Here is a 17096-nt window from a genome sequence, read left to right as displayed (position 1 = left end):
TAATCATAGTCCAAATGAATATATTGCCATCCACAATTTGGCCTCCTTTCCTACAACTTCTCCCCATGGGGCCTGTGACCCCCAGATGCCCTATGCACCTAGATGCCTTTACTTATGTTCCTCCCTCTGCCGGAACACCTTCCTACCCTTCCTGCTCTTTCTTCACCTGAAAAAATGCTGGTCATCCTTTAAGGCCCAGTGTAAATATTGTCTCTTCTATGAAGTCTTTCTACTCAGAAATTAATTTGTTTCTTTCTCTATAATTCTATAACTACTTCAGTCATAGTGCTAGATTAACACTTATATTGTTAACTGCTTATAAACCTATCTCCTCTTTTATATGGTGTGCCCCATTAGACTGGGTGCATACTAATTGCCTTGTTTCCTTACAACTTAGCCTAGGACTCCTGAGACATAATAAGTGGTTGACTGGGTGATATTTTCTTCCCTAAGGACCGTTCTTGGTCTGTGCACACCCCAAATATGCAAGGACTGGTCTTTTAAAATGAACATTTATATCCTTATATTCCATCATATAGTTAAAAGTTTTGGGGAAAAAAGCAGCATTCAAAAAAGCATACCAAAAATTATAGTTCTTATAGGAAATGTCTTTAAGTATTATACAAATAAATGTAGAAAACAGTCTGACTGAAATGAAATCATGATGAGGCCGTTTTTAAATTGACTTTGTCTTCTGATTTGTACAATTTAGTATGCTTCTAGACTTATCTAGATTAATTGTTATCACCTTTCTGAAGTCAAACAAAAGACATTATATAAGAATCATATAATTAACACCAACCTCTGTAATTTCAGCAAGAATATAAATCAAATAAATAATCTATTATTCATTAATATTTTCTATTTCTAGTTTATCACTTCCTAGGTCCTGCATAAGAACAAGGAAAAAAACATAGGTTGCTGCCACCAATGCTGTAATTAAAACTCCAACATGGAAAACATCTGAAAAATAGTATGTTATTTTTATTTCTGAATAACACAAATGATTTTGGCAAACATGTTAGTTTCCAGCATGGACCTTTTCCCCTGGTTCTCTTTGCCTCCTGCAAAAATAAATAAAGCTTAATTTTTTTAAAAAATGAGGAAAAAACCTGAAAGAAAACATAACCACCTTCATTATGGGATAATATTGTGTGCTTTAAAAAAATAATTTATATAGGGAGTAATGACAATATATTTTTTTCAAGAATGTCATACATGAGAACTAAATTTATAGAAAGAACAATTTACACGTAACATTAGAGAATATCACTTCCCTTGTCTGAAATGTAAGCAAGCCATTCATTGGCCAGGTATTCTAATGTGATAATACATGATCTTCTAAAACCTGCTACCAGTAATGCCTGTCTCAGGAATTCACGAATATCATTCCTTTATCTGAAGTATCTTTTCCAGATGTCTCAATGAGGGACAATCACTAGTGCTAATTTAATATAATGTTTTATATAAATGTGTTTTTAGGCCATCTATGGATGCCTACTGGTAGCAAAGAATAAAAACATCATTGTTGCTTTATAATTTTCCTCTAATAATTTGATATTAATTTATGTTATGAATGAGGATTTAGTTTTCCCACTGGTATTAACTTTCTATTTAATTAAGTCAAACTAAAGGGTAATCAATTAATTCATAACTATATTTTCCATGTCCGACTCAAGATCTATTTGTGTAACTTCCCTAGCTGTTCTGTAAGTTCTTGGCATAGTCAAAGATTTTCAACCAAATGTATTATTGGAAGTTAGACAAAATACATGGAGTGGGAGGCATAACTTAAATTGCTTTCACAACTCTCCCAACCATCTTCCTAAAAATCTATGGTATATTGAACCAGAGAGTAGAACTTTTATTCATGTTCTTTAAAACAGCTCTAAAACAGTGAATTTCCTTGGAAATCACTCTGAACAGTCAGAGATACTCATCATAAAAAATGGTGGCATGATTGATAAATCAATGCTCTTCAAACAAACTATATTACCATTCATTTTAATAATCAGAAATCTTACAGAATGGAGAGCATAAAAATACTACAACAGAGGTAGGGGAAATAACTTACAAGTTAAAACTTGCAACAAACTACCTCTTTCAAAAAGAAAACAGCACACTTCCTATCATAGTACCTAGTTAGATAATGTAAACCTATAGATAGGAAGACAATGACTTCAGGAGACCACAAAAGCAATGGTTGAAACTGGATGTTTTTGTGTTGGATAATAAAACAATTGGACTTTTTCTGGTAAGAAAAAGGCATTCTTCATAAAAGGAAGAGGAAACACTAGAGACACATGAAACCTGTTGAAGGTTTTCTAATTAAGCCCTAAATTTGAATTCCTATTATGTAAATCTATGACATTTCAGTAACTGTAGTATCTTTTTTGTGAAATATTCTAAGAGAATTCAAAGACAAAATGTCTTAAGGAAATACTAGGACAAAATGTGTTAGAATGTACCTGACAGCCATGTTTAAAAAATCTAAAACTTTTAAAAAGACAAAATTATTATCCAGAATTTTTAGAGAAGATAATGAAAGTTAAAGAAGAATATGTCTTTCCCCCGCCCCCAAGGTATAATTCCTTGTATTTTTTTTAACCCTCTTTAATATAACGAAGGGAGTTTTTACTCCTGTCTTGCTCTCAAACTATTTCTGCAGTGTTTAATTTGTCTGCATCCTTAGTACAGTAATTTGAAACAACAACATGAGCTAAATATTTTGCCACTTTGCAAAAAAGAACAATAAAAACCAGAGAGGTTAAGCAATTTGTTTAAGGTGTAGAGAAAAATTAGAATTAAGTAAGACTCCAAATACTTAAACACTTCATTTTGAAGTATTTTGTGACAAATATTTTGGTATTTCTGTACCATGGATGAAATGAAATTCATTGAATATTTTTTTCTTTATGGATGCATTATAAGAAATTTGTGGTCTTTTCTTTTTCTGAAAAATAAACCTTTCATAACTGTGATTTGTTATTTGGGATTTAGGAACAAATTACTACTGTTTTTTTATGCCTTTGAATATAAAGTACAAAAACAAATTAAAAGAACAAAATATTGGTGGTTTCCTCCCATAATTCCTCTTCAGGGAGACTGAACACTTTTTTTACTATAGATATATGAGTTTATGTAAATATTTTTAAATTAAATTTTAGCAGTAATTCACAATAATTTTTTGCTGTATACCATTAAAACATTAGATTGTTTTGATATGTTATACCACTGAGGAATTAAAAGTATCAAAACATCAAGCTAGTTGGAAATCATTATTAATTACTAGTCCTGTGTAGCAATGATAAGTATCTGTGAAAGCATTTCTAGGCCAGAAATATGAACAGGAAATTTATAGAGGAGGAAATTCTAATCACTAATAAACTTACAAAACAGTTTTTAACCTTGCATGAAATCAGAGAATTGCTAACTAAAGCATGAATGGGATACTGATTTCTTCTGTGAGATTAGCAAACAATTAAAATATGATAATATCAAGTGTTGAAAGGGACATCAGTATATGGAAACAGGTTCTCTCATCTGATAAAACTTAAAGGACAATGAGCAACATCCATTAAAATTTTACACATACATTTTCTATGACTCAGCAATTCTACTTCAAATTATTAGAATTTAGATTGGGAGAAATACTGCTATATTAACATAAGAAATCCTCCTATATTAACCTAAGAAAAAATCATAATATATACCACAGCATTGTTTGTATTAGAAAAAAAAGAAAAATAAACATCAATTAATATGATTAGGTTAAAATAAATTGGAATTTTGTGCATTACTTTGCTGAGACAATGCTAAATGAAAAAAGAATATACTACTTCTATAACTTTTCTTCTTCCCTCCTAAATAATGTGTCTATTTCCCATGACTGTGTGTGTGTGTGTGTGTGTGTGTGTGTGTGTGTGTGAATACATAGAAAACAAGTATAGGATATGCACAGCAGTTAGTAACCAATAAGAAGACTGAGATTGGTGTATTAAAATCAATATTTGTGACTTCATTCTTATATACAATAGTTTAGTATTTTTCCATGAAAAAATATTTGTTATTTACATAATTAAAGTTTTTGTTTAAAAATCAGCTTAAGATAATACAATAATAGCTTAGATTAAAAATATATATAATCCCAGGCCTAATGTTAGGCCTAATAGTTACCATTTAGCTTTATGTCAGCATTGGAATATAACTGTTTTCTGTTCTAGATCATCTTTGACAAGATTATAATTCTTACCTATGTCTTGAAACAGGTTGTGTCTCACTGTAAACCATATCATCAAATGCATGCATCACAATGTTACCTGAGAGACACTGCTTTAACAATAGGTATTAAAAAATTCTCTAGGCCATTTTGGCCCTGCACAGTGAGTGCTTAGGTTCTTTTTGTTGGATAATGATAACCTCTGGTGAAATTTGAGGTAGGTGAAGATTAGCTCTACCCCTAGAGTCTTGCTATATTCTTAAATGGAAAGAAACCCTTAGGCCAATTCCATCCACATATACAGAAATATATTAAGCAAACATTACCAAGTAGATATAAAATAGTTCATGCCACTTATTTTCTAAGTTCAGTGAAACCCCAGCTCTCTGACCTTTTGATGCTTCAACCCCACTTTGAATGAAAGGTTCATATAAGGCAGACATGCTAATATTCCAGAGATAAAATTCTATTTTCCTTTTAGTTGATAACAAAAATTAGAAATTTTTGAACTCAGTAGTTGGACACAAGACCATTTGCTGATCAAGTTTTGTGAGAATTTTATGCTCTGATAATGCAAAGATGAGGAGTGGTTCTTAATTATTTTAGTCAATTTACATATCTTGAATACTATTAATTTTGCTAAGAATCCCTTGCTAATATTCATCATGGTGATTAACAAACCACTAGTTATGTTTCAGCAATAGAGACATATTTCTAAGATTTATTATGCTATTTGGAAAAGGCCTAGTATTGTTTGAGATATGGATATTAGAAGTGCTTTTAGTCATTACTCCCAAATTTAGATTTTATAAATTTAATTATAACTGAACACCCTTGGAGTTCAAATTCCTGATTAGGGCAACTGACAAAACCTAGGTATAGTATAATAAGTGTTTTATGATTCATCAAAACAATGAATATACTCAGTTTTACCAAAAATACATGTTATGTATTAACTAGAATTTATTGATATGACTGTGGAGAGCTTGGGATTTATCACTGTACCATGGTGCCCTGACTGAGAAGCAGAGTATCAAGAATATTTGTTAAACTCCATTTCTTTTGGCTTAAAAATCTTTTGTTAATTTCACAGGTAAATTATTTCTTTATTATCTTCTCTTATTATTATAACTGTCAAGACTCTTGGTTACAAGAACATAATCCAAATCAAACTGATTTAGGAGTTCACAAGAAAACCCAAAATAAAACAAAAGTTCACAAAAAAACCCAAAATAAAACAAAAGTTCACAAAAAAACCCAAAATAAAACAAAAGTTCACAGAAAAAGGTGGGATCCAGGATTGGCCTAATTGTGTCTCCATCTTGATCACTCATTGTTTTCCGAGGCTCTGCCCTTTCCACATATAAGCTCATCCTAAGGCTTGCGTCCATTTTATAACAAAATGTGCATCTTTCCAGTACATCATCCTGATTGGAGAGAGTGTATATGTCAGAACTGTGAGCAGAGGTTTTATGCTCCGCTTTGATTGGGCCAACTTAAACACATTCTCATAGCTAAAGCAAATACTGTGACCAGGGGATGAATTGTGATGATTGGTATAGTCAGGGATTCATGCTTACTTCCCTAGATGGGAGTTTGGTTAACCTCCCTGGAATAGCACTTAGAAACTAGGGACAATGATAAAGAGTACGCAGTAACAATGAGTGCTTAGGAGAAAACAAACACGTGTCCACTGCAGTAATTAATATTCTACTGTGTCCCTCGGAGAATATCATGATAAACCCTCTAATTTTAAATAGTTTAAATACAAGAGAGGATAAATAATAAATAATCATTAAAATATTAAATACATTGTTCATGCTTCTCCACACTGGACTTACTTATGGATGTCATAGGAAGAAACAACTACTTTCTAGATATTAATACACAACTATCGTAAAATGGCCATATAAAGAGGTCTTCTGAATCTTGTTTTTGGTCATTCTTCTTATGCTAAACTGGTAATAGCTGGATGATGTTCTTAAGTACATGGGCATTAGTCAAAATGCCATAAACATCATATGGAGAGAGCAAAGGGAACACACACTTTTTTTCTCCAGAATGCCATTTTCCAAATTAAGGTACAGGCAGTTTAGGAAAGAGAATCCACTTCTACTGGTCTCTGAATTCCTGCTATCCTCCATACTAGTTTTTCTTTGAAAAAATACTTGAATGAGGAAATGGGATTTGGTCATTTTAGTGTTCTTTGACCTGGTCACATTTTACTTTTATTATGAAATTAATGCCTCTTTCCACTCAAAGCAAAAATTCTCAATTTTCCAAGTTATTCAAACAGAATACATTTGTAATATTCCCATTTATTTGATTTAAAAAATTCATGTCCAGCTAGGGATAAACTTTTATGTCAAGCTCCCTTTGCCTCTCTTAGTAATGCAGAAAAGAACAGAAGCTAATAATAGGTGTAGTCATCTTTAATTACTAGAATTAATGGAAAGACTTTGTAATTACTTTCTATAAAGCTTTTTTTTTTTTTTTTTAATTCAATGAAAACAGGCTAGAAAAGCAGCTAATTTCAGAAATCCTGCGGCTGCTTGCCAAGGGTTTAAGCAACCAATGATAGTCAGGGTCATTGGCTCTTTGAAAAACCAGGGGTGCCTGCTAGTTGTAGGTTTCAGTAGCACCACTGGGAACTTTCAATTTAACTTGATACTTAAAGCGGACAGTGGGAGTTTTCAATAAACTCAGTTAATGTTGAAAGCAAAGTGCTATTAAAAACATGGGTAAACATTGATTTTAGGCTTTAGAGCCATTCAGGAACTCTTCTTGGGAAGGTCTCTACCACCTCATTCCTACAGTAAGAAGTGACTGCTGTGGTAACACATAAAACTGCACACAATAGTTCTCACATCACTTTCTTGTCTGTGTTCATGAATGGTTGCATTTTTAAATCATGTAGCATTTTCTTAGAAACCATCTTAGGATGAGAAACTTCTTCAGACTTTGAGGACTTGTGCCGCATGCACATCTAATTTTCAATATGGCTGTAATTTTTGGCAGTGTGACAGGCAACAAATCTTGTATTTTGAGCGTTTCCATTAGTGTCACTTCTGAATCTATCACCATTCAACTTATGTCTCCTGAAATGTGTTTGGCTGATCTGGACATGAATGGGCTGTGAATCGTAGCTGCAGATGGCTCAAAAACATACTTTACAGTGAGCAAACTCTGGATGACTGAAAGAACATTGACAGAAATACTACAAGAAAAAAATGTATGTCATTTCAATAACTGAGGGAATAAACTAAAATCAAAGCAACAAGAAAAATACGAAACTGCTCCCCAACAAAAATTGTCACAGCCCCCTGATGGATTAAAATGAATTTGGCCATTTCAAGCAAAAACCATAAGACTTTCCCATTCTCCCCAACATAGAGGATTTTCTGGTTGGTTATTGGGCTTGCAGGATATGAGAGGCCGTGAGCTCTCAGAAGTGACTCACTGTGGGGAAGGTCAGTGTGATACTGAGCCAGAGTCCACGAGGGTAACCAGAAACTTGCTGAGAATACCCAGGGAAATGCCAAGTCCAGAGGGACAGAGCCTGATGATAAACAAGAGGCAACATCCTGGTTGGGAACCAGATTGCAGCTGAGGCAGATTGTGGAGAAATGAAGAGAAACAGGGCCAAGTATTAGGAAGAGGTATTTAGCTGCATTATAACAATTGCTTAGAAAACCTTTGAACTTATTTAAATGTTACTAAAAGCTATTTCCAACAATAAGTTTATAATTTATCATTTTAAAGTTTCCTGTAAGTGAACTACAGAAATATTTGATACCAGTTGGAATCTTCTCTTTATTTTGTTTGCTGTTGATCTTGGTTCTCTTTTGATTTTCTGATATTTGACTCTCCAGGAACTTAGTGGTCCTGTTCAATTTGGAAAATTATTTCAATATTTGGGGGCATAATTCGCTCATTTTAATTTTTTCTTTTCATTTATTTTGTTAGTTGAATGTTATCTTCCCAATCAATCCTCTGTGTTTTGACTGTTTTTTTTCACACTCTTTTCCTCTTTGCCATTACTCCGACTGTATTTACTTATTCAAATTATATTTTTTAAATTTGCAAATTTCTTTTGCATTCTCTGCAATTTTTTTTTAAATTAATTAATTAATTTATTTATTTTTGGCTGTGTTGGGTCTTCGTTTCTGTGCGAGGGCTTTCTCTAGTTGCGGCGAGTGGGGACCACTCTTCATCGCGGCGCGCGGGCCTCTCACTGTCGCAGCCTCTCTTGTTGCGGAGCACAGGCTCCAGCCGCGCAGGCTCAGTAGTTGTGGCTCACGGGCCCGGTTGCTCCGCAGAATGTGGGATCTTCCCAGACCAGGGCTCGAACCCGTGTTCCCTGCATTGGCAGGCAGACTCTCAACCACTGTGCCACCAGGGAAGCCCTCTCCGCAATTTTTACAGCAAACTTTTCTTGTTTGTATTTTATGGCCTCAATAACTTATCAAACAACTCCGAGGATACAAACTTAAAATATATAAACATTTCTCCAGTTTTCTCCTTCTTATCCAAAGTGCTATTTTCTCAAAGATCTGGTGACTCTGGCTTTCTGTTAATATTTAAGAATAAAGAGTTAGTTTGGATCACAGCTTCTTCTATTTGGATACATTTCTCAATATGTGTGCCTTGTTATTCAATCTGTCTGAAATACTTTAATAGCATTTGCATGTTGATCACTGTATGTAGGTGTCTTGGGTTTCCTCTGTGGTTATGTATTGAAACTTAGTTTCTCCAAAGCCCTGTTTCCTTGATTATAAGTCTGACTGGCAGTTAAAGATATTGGGGAGAGCTGTGGGACTTGCAGGCAAGCTTTGGTAACCGTATGTGGAAACCAGAAGCAGACCCACTGTTGCTCCTAGCCCTCCTCTGCAAATCTCAAACGAGATGAAATAACTTTGAAGTCCTAACTTCATCTTAGAAAACTTCATTTTCCCCCAGCCATGCAATTTCTATAAACAGAGCTCCAGTATTTTCCTTGGGAAAAACGCCAGGTGCTAAAGCCCTATATAAGCTGAATTGGGTGGGGGACAGAGGATGAGTCGGGCCAAATGACCTAGCAAATTTTACCACAGAAAGCCTTTCAATTAATCAACCCGTTTTCTGCCCCACTACTCATTCCCACTGTCAAAACTTACCTGTCCCAAAGTCGTGGGCTTTAAAAAAATATTACCTCCCATCTCTACTCTTTCTACTTTGATTTTTTGTGCAAGATTGCAGCTGCTTCTATTCTGATTAATTTCTCATTTTGTATGTCTTGATTTTCAACCTGTCAGAAATATTTTTAATTGTGTTTGCATGTTAATGACCCATCTCTGCTATGGACACTGTACTCTTTGCTATTACAGATTTTAACATTTTGTACTTCACAGCAATAAGATTTAGGGGGAACTAGAGGGCAGATAAGGTTGCTTCTTCTGCTAACTTGAACTAAAATTTCTAATATGATTTTTTAAACTCAAAGAATTAATTTTCTGTTGTTTCTGTAACAAATTACCACAAACTTAGTGGCTTACAGCAACACAAATATTATCTTATAACTTGGAGTTCAGAAGTCTAAAAATGGGTCTTATGGGACTAAAATCAAAGTCTTAGCACCACTGAGTTCCTTCTGGAGATTCTAGGGAAGAATCTATTGCTTCCTTTTCCAGCTTCTGGAGGCTGCTCAGGTTCCTTGTCTAATGGCTGAATCACTCTAAGATCTGCTTAATTGTCACATCTTCTCTGACTCTTCTGCATCCTTCTTGCTCTTATAAAAACCCTAGTGATTACATTGGGCCCACATGAATAATTCAGGATTATCTTCCTATCTCAAGATCCTTAACTTTTAATCGCATATGCAAAGTCCCCTTTGCCATGTAAGGTAACGTATTCACAGGTTCCAGGGATTAGGATATAGACAAGTTTGAGGGGTCATTATTCTGCCTGCCATAAACATGTACGTGATATTATGTCATCGGTCAACATCCTGGCACATCCTAACTAATTGCTACAGAGATATTCCATCAACTGTATGTCATAATTTATTTAACCAATATATCTGCTGGCCTGTCTTCCACCTAACTGAGGGTACGGATATAAATGGGAAATTCCAGAACTCCTTACAATCTGTGTCAAAGTAGAGATAAAAATCTAAATTCTCTGAATGATGTACATTTTATAACAAAATGTGTCAATTACTTTTAATGTTTGTTCTTATGATGAATAGAGATTCCACCAATTTATACACCCAAATTCTTCTTTAAGCAACTGGAAATCACAGTCTTTTATGATTCTCAGATATTGGGATGAGATTCATTACTTTAAATTGTTAGGTTACATTGTGTAGTAGTAACAAAGTGGTTAAAGGCAAGCATCTGTGACAAGAAAGTTGACAGTATTTAGACATATTCTGCAAACCACTCATCAACTCTAAAAATTAAGAACTCATGTAAATTTAGTTATCAGTACCTGCCTGAAACTGAAACTTCAGAATTTCCAGAATTAGGCGAGAAACGTTGATATCTCCAAACATGTAGTCTTCGCCATCTCTGAAACAATTTTGTCTAAAGAAGTGATAAAAGAGTGAGGTCAGTTAAGAGAACTCTCATAGACTACTTAAGAGCTAGAATTGAAGCTGACATTTTCTTTATATTCTCTACATTACTGAGCCTAGTTTTGTGTTTGTTGGAGCTCAATTGGTACTTGCTGATAGATTAGTTGAATTCTAATAAGCAGCCAAAAAAAAAAATCATTGAGAAGATGAGCTTGGAAATGTCCATCTCAGGTTCTAGGGCTAGTTTCTTACAGGATTCAGTGACTTCAGAACAGTTTACCTTTGTGATGCCTCCTGAAAATGGCCTCTCTGCAACATAAAAAAACCTTTCATTACTGGGACTTCAGTTTGAACACAGTTTTCTTCTAGAGAATAAAGACAAGACAGAATGACTACTCCCTGAAGTTCTTAAAGGTAAAATACACCTTATAGCCAGTGACTGTTGACACAGAAAAATATCTCACATATGTATTGATTTGAAAGAAAAGACTATTGTCTTCATAACCAGATTGTTTATAGAAACTATGTTTGAAAAATAAAACTTCAGATTTTAGTCAAGACAGCCATATCATCAGCAATTTTCAGAGAACTGAAGTTGAGATCATTTTAATATTGAACAGACATTCTCCATCCTATGCCGATCATTATTTATGAGTGACTTCAATTGCCGAATTAAAGAACTGTGATACAGAACTGCAAAAATGTATCATTAAACCACTGAATATGAAAGAAGAAGGCTGTGAAATCCTGGGGTGCTACAAGCAGCAACGCAATGTGCTGTGAAAACACATTAATTTTGGAAGGATCTGTCCCACCACCATCATTTGACCCTGAAACAAAACCAAGACAAAACAACACAAAGCAAGAAACCAAACAAAGCCCTGCACAGGTACAGAATGTTTCTTCTTTGAACAGCACAACAGAAAATAACTAACACAGTTTGGCACTGAAAAGTACAAAATGCTTTCAAAGCTGGAGCAATTGACCATCCATTTTAGCCACTATCCCTAAAATAAAGGACAGGAGAGGGAGAGTGAAAAGTAATTGCTCACCACAGTGTTATTTTATCATCCTTTATAGCTGACTTTTCTTGTTTCAGAGAGGAAATATTATTTGGAATGTGAATTAGAAAATTTCAGAAGTGTTTTCCTGATAGTATAAGAGGTATTTGTTCCTATTTGATTCTCTTTTTAAACTTTTAATTACTGAATTTTATCTTATGTCTCCTTGATTTTTTCTTATATTTACAGAGAAAAAACTATATTTTTCAACTATTAGAAATAGACTGGAAGACACACCCATAAATCGTGTGTAGTTTTGCAAATATTTCTGTCTCAGGAAATGAATGAAGAAAAAATATTCTTTTGTTTTGTTTTGGCATAATAAGGGTTCCAGTAGCCAGAGAAGAACTCTCTCCAGAACTAACCATGGCAGGGAGATTTACCCCTGCAACAAACACTTTCCTTTCAATTTATACAGCATCCTAACACTAGCCAGTGTATTGCCATTATTCTCTGACTGGCCTAACACTTTGTTTGGAGTAAACCTTGGCAGTGTACTATTCTAAGTGTAGGGTGTCCATCTACACCATAGCAGATGCATCAGTCATTAGTGGTCTAACCCATTAAAGCCAACCAAGGAATCTTCCCCTATGAACTTCAGTGCTTCACTATTTTAACTGTCTATGACATACAGACAGGAGTACCTTTGATGGGAGTCACCAATCAACCTTTTGTATCCCAAGACCCAAACACCCTTAGGTAGAAAGAATAGTGCTACTGGTGTCTTTCTTAAAAGGGGACCAATATTCATTCACTTCAGGCCCCATCTCTAAAAGAAATGGTAGGAAAATACAGAGCCAACTGACAGAAAACATCAGCTCTGAGGTGAAATTCTCCCACCAGTTTTCAACCGTCATTAGTACAAGTGAAAAAGGAGACTGTTAAAGATGCCTTGTCATGTGTATGTGGAGGCTGCATATTCTGGCCAGCTGGGGCTGGTTACAAGAGCCTTTGTGTTGTCCTGGGTCTTGTTTACATTTACATTTTTCCAGAGGATACCACCTTCAAGTGGACTCTTGTACTGCTCATGCCATACTCAGGGCCATGGGTGGGGAAATGGTAGAATTAAAAGAAAGCTTGTAAAGAAATCCAGAAATAGGACTTGATTTGCCACAGTTGGTGTACCACATGGAAAATGAAGGCACTGCTGAAGTAGATAAATATTACTGGTGTAGGTAAATAAGGCAGTTGTCACAAATATTTATAATAGGATTTATTCAGGGCATTGGTTATTTGCATAATCAATAGCTGGTGTCTGAAACACTTTGAGGTCCTCCAGATATTTGCATCTCAGGTTATTGTTTAGCAAGACACTATTACCCTTAAGCTAGACAGAATCTGAGTGGAGACTGTCACTGAGCCCTGGGGACAGTGGAACAAGCACACAGTGGACTTACCCAGTGGGAGCTGAAACCACAGAGAAGCAACAGCCTTGGCCAGAAAGCCTTATAAGCCTGAAACTGTGACAGCAATATACTGAATTCTTTCATCAATCCTCCAATTTCCCACCAGTGTCTCCCAATGATAAATCCTAGTTTGCAACCAACAAATTGACACTGGACTTAGAAATACTAAGCTGGCACATGTCAGGTGCCTTGCAGTTCAGTGAAGATCAGGGGAAGGGTAAGGAACGGATATGAGGGCAGCCAAGGAGATCTGGGAATAATTTTCAAAGGATCACTTGTTCTTGTGATCTATCTTGGTCTTGTAACATAAAACCCTGGTCCTCTTTCTGGAGAAACGCTCTCCCCACCCATTGCCTACTACCAACCCTCACTTCTAACCCCTTTTGCTATATAAACAGGCTGGTTAAAAAACATGATGCAAAATCTGTGAGCCCTTGTAAAAAGTAGTGATTTATCAATGAAGATTTCAAATAATGGATATAAAAGAGGTACTCACACATTCATTCTCCAATCTGTGGACGTGAATATTCTTATTAGTATCTAGTACCATCTCTTCTTATTCAGTTCCAGGAATCATCCCTCTGCATTCTTATTTGTAAATGTGTCATATCTGGTTGTTTTAGTCCATTTGGGCTGCTGTAACAAAAGTACTGTATACTGGGTAGCTTAAACAATGAACATTTATTTCTTATAGTTCTGGAGGCTAGAAAATCCGAGATCAAGGTACCAGTAGATTCAGTGTCTGGTAAGAGCTCACTTCCTGGTTTATAGATGGCTGCATTCTCCCTGTGTCCTCACGTGAATGAAGGGTGGAAGGAGAGTTCTGAGATTCCTAATAAGGACACTAATTCCATTCACAAGGACTCCACCCTCATGACCTAATCACATCCCAAAAGTCCACTGCCAAACATCGTCACATTGGGGATTAGGTTTCAACCTATGAATTAGGTGGGAACACAAATATTCTTCTATAGCACTGGCTAATTTTATACCTCTCATCACAAGAAAAAGATAGAGACTCTGCTATTACTCACTGTTCCATGGCCCTATATTCAATATAGAATTTGTCTGTACTGAAACTATACAGACCTTTTTGCCTCTACATTTCCCTAATATTTACATAATTCTAGGGTTTCATCATTACTCATTATGTTGATCATCTATCATGCTGCCCATGACAGCTGGCTCCTGATGACTCTCTTAAAGATTGTTACTGTGCTTTGTTGATGGTAATCACAAATCAGTCTTACCCAGAATACACAGAAAATTGTGAACAATGATTCAGTTTTTAGTCATGTTAAACTGACTGTTTAGAATTTTATAGCATTAACATTGAATAACACATCTTCCAAAAACAGCACTCTGAAAGTCTTTAGACAATAACCACTGCATTTCGAGGTTGGGATCTGTTCCAGTTTTGACGTACCCATGTCTTTTGCAGCTACCATCAGAAGGGACAATAAGAATGTTTGTCCCTTATCTGGAAGAGCATCCTAGAAGACCATCCTAGAAGACATAGGAAGTGACCACATTGATTGGAAGGGCTGGTCTGTACTGTGGAGTAACAGTCTTATATTCTCTCAGAGGAGATAGTTGTGGTCACTTGTTTTAGTTTCATAGGGCTGCCATAACAAAATACTACAAACTATATGGATTAAACAATGGAAATTTATTGTCTCACCTCTCTGGAGGCTAGGATTGTTTCCTTCCAATGACTATGAGGGAGAAACTGTTCCATGCCTGTCTCCTAGTTCCTGGTGGTTTGCTGGCAATCTTTGGTGTTCTTTGGCGTGTGGCATTGTAATTCAAATCCCCCAATGGCATTTTCTCTCTTTCTCAGTCTCGATGTCCAAGTTTATCCTTTTTGGAAGGATACAGACATATTGGATTAGTGTTTATCCTAATGACTTCATCTTAACTTGATCATCTGCAAAGCCTCTATTTCCAAATAAGGTCACAATCACAGATACCGGGCATTAGGACTTCAACACGTTTTAAGGAGTCACAGTTCAATCCAGAGTACTGTTCTTGGCTGACTGCCTGATGTTTGACATAGAGCTTGCAGAAGGGGTGGGGTAACTGCCCTTGGTGCCAATGATAGGCTACACCTAGGGTAAAAGATGCCTAATACCACCCCCACTGCTCCTGAGTGTTGTGGAGGTGAGGTGGGCTGCATGGTTGAAATCAAATGGGACTGAGCTATTCTAGCCCACACCTGTGGCTCAAGCCCAAGCGTTAGCAATGTGTTGTTGGAGAACATGAGTTCTAAACTAATCCTACCTCTGACATGAATGAGAGTTAACCAAAATCATAACATTAGCACCATTCTGGCAGCTTAATATTACATGATCCTGTGAGAGAATCCTATTTTTCCCATTTCTTTGGTGGTATGGAAGAACTTTTTGATTTTTAATTTTCTATTTTTATTTCTTTTTGCTTATTTCCATGGGAATCTCTATAGTGTTAGACACCACTTATCTAGAAGAAAAGAACAATACACCAATATCCTTTCATTAGGAAATTAAAAATTAAAAAGTGCTTCCAGACAAATATACTGTTGATATAATGTATAGCCAAGTGACACATAAGTATGAAATGATTTTCTCAGTTTTACTTTGTATCAAAATCTGTGATATTAAGCAGAAATTTGTTTTAGTTATGGAATCAAGTAATTAAAAGAACCAGAAGACAAATTTCATTTACATTGAAGTTAATAAATTGGTTATCTTTCTTTTTTTCAGGGTTTATGATGATCTTCTAAGTAATGGACTCTAGGAGCACATAACTTGACATTTTGGTCTCTAATTCAGGGATACATTGAAAAGAAAAGCAGCTAGGTAGAAATTATTAATGTCAATGATGTTAAAAATTCTTCACTGAAGAAAACTTAAATGGAAAAGTACTTTAAAACTATAATCTGTGACTTGAAGTACAAATTAAAATATATTTTTAAAAGTTACTCTCAAAAGATGTGTTTTTCATTAAAAAGAAGATAGCTGAAACAATGTTCTAATCTCAAAGTACGTGAAATTTCAAATTCTAAGGAGGATACATGTACAACAATGTAATTATCTAAGTAGTTTTGAGGAAGAAAAAAGTTTTCTTTTTTTAATAAAGACTTATTATTTCACTAAATGAATCATAGTTTGACTAAATTCAGTTTTTAATTCAGTGATAATTCAGCTTTTAAAATTTTGGCTTTATCATAGTCTAGAGGAAAGAGGGTGAGTAAAAACATCTACAGCAGTGTTTTGTTATCTTATGACTTCATGAGACATTTATATCATGGGACCAGAGTCTGGTTCTCAGTACTTTATAATCTGGATATTGATTCTTATCAGTCTACCTAGGGATGTTCATATGCTAGTATATTCATCCAAATAACAATAGATTAATTTAAAAGTCAGAAAGCAGTTTTATAACTGTGCATGGAGACATTCAAATGTTTAATCATGATCCCCATTTACATGCTAACTCAATACTTTAGTAGCTTCCTGCATTCTAAAGAATTAAGTTTAATATATTTATCTTGGCATGTGATATACAGTGACCTTATTCTGAACATATTTCTACACTTATCTGTGATTACTCCTCTCCATACCCGCTATATTCCAGAAATTTTTCCAGTTTCACCTTTTTCCTTTTATGAGTTAACTACATTATACCCTCCACTTGGCGTGCTATTCCTCCTTTCAAGAGACGTTTACATCTCTACAGATTCAGCTCATGTTATACCTTTCATGAAATCTTCTCCTATTCTACCCTCTGCTTCCAAATGCCAGATGAAGAATTATTAATTCTTTTCTATATCTTTTTACTTAATATTGTAGCTATGTTTTCATGGATTTATTTCCCCT

At 35.1% G+C, this 17096-nt stretch overlaps 1 long non-coding RNA gene across 2 annotated transcripts in view; it reads right to left on the bottom strand.

Moving 5' to 3' along the window:
• LOC130708120 (uncharacterized) overlaps positions 1 to 14024 on the bottom strand; it is a 72016-nt gene extending 57992 nt beyond the window's left edge. For both annotated transcript variants that reach the window (XR_009008186.1, XR_009008187.1), the window contains exons 1-2: positions 13736 to 14024; positions 10688 to 10782 (exon numbers count right to left, since the gene is read on the bottom strand). This is a non-coding gene — a long non-coding RNA (uncharacterized LOC130708120). The remainder of the gene's footprint in view (positions 1 to 10687; positions 10783 to 13735) is intronic.
• Between the last annotated feature and the right edge of the window lie 3072 nt (positions 14025 to 17096).

Source organism: Balaenoptera acutorostrata, chromosome 4 (genome assembly GCF_949987535.1).
Source record: "Balaenoptera acutorostrata chromosome 4, mBalAcu1.1, whole genome shotgun sequence".
Classification (NCBI taxonomy): Eukaryota; Metazoa; Chordata; class Mammalia; order Artiodactyla; family Balaenopteridae; genus Balaenoptera; species Balaenoptera acutorostrata.
The sequence above is the reverse complement of the archived record's forward strand: the minus strand, read 5'-3'. Positions and strand labels throughout refer to the sequence as shown.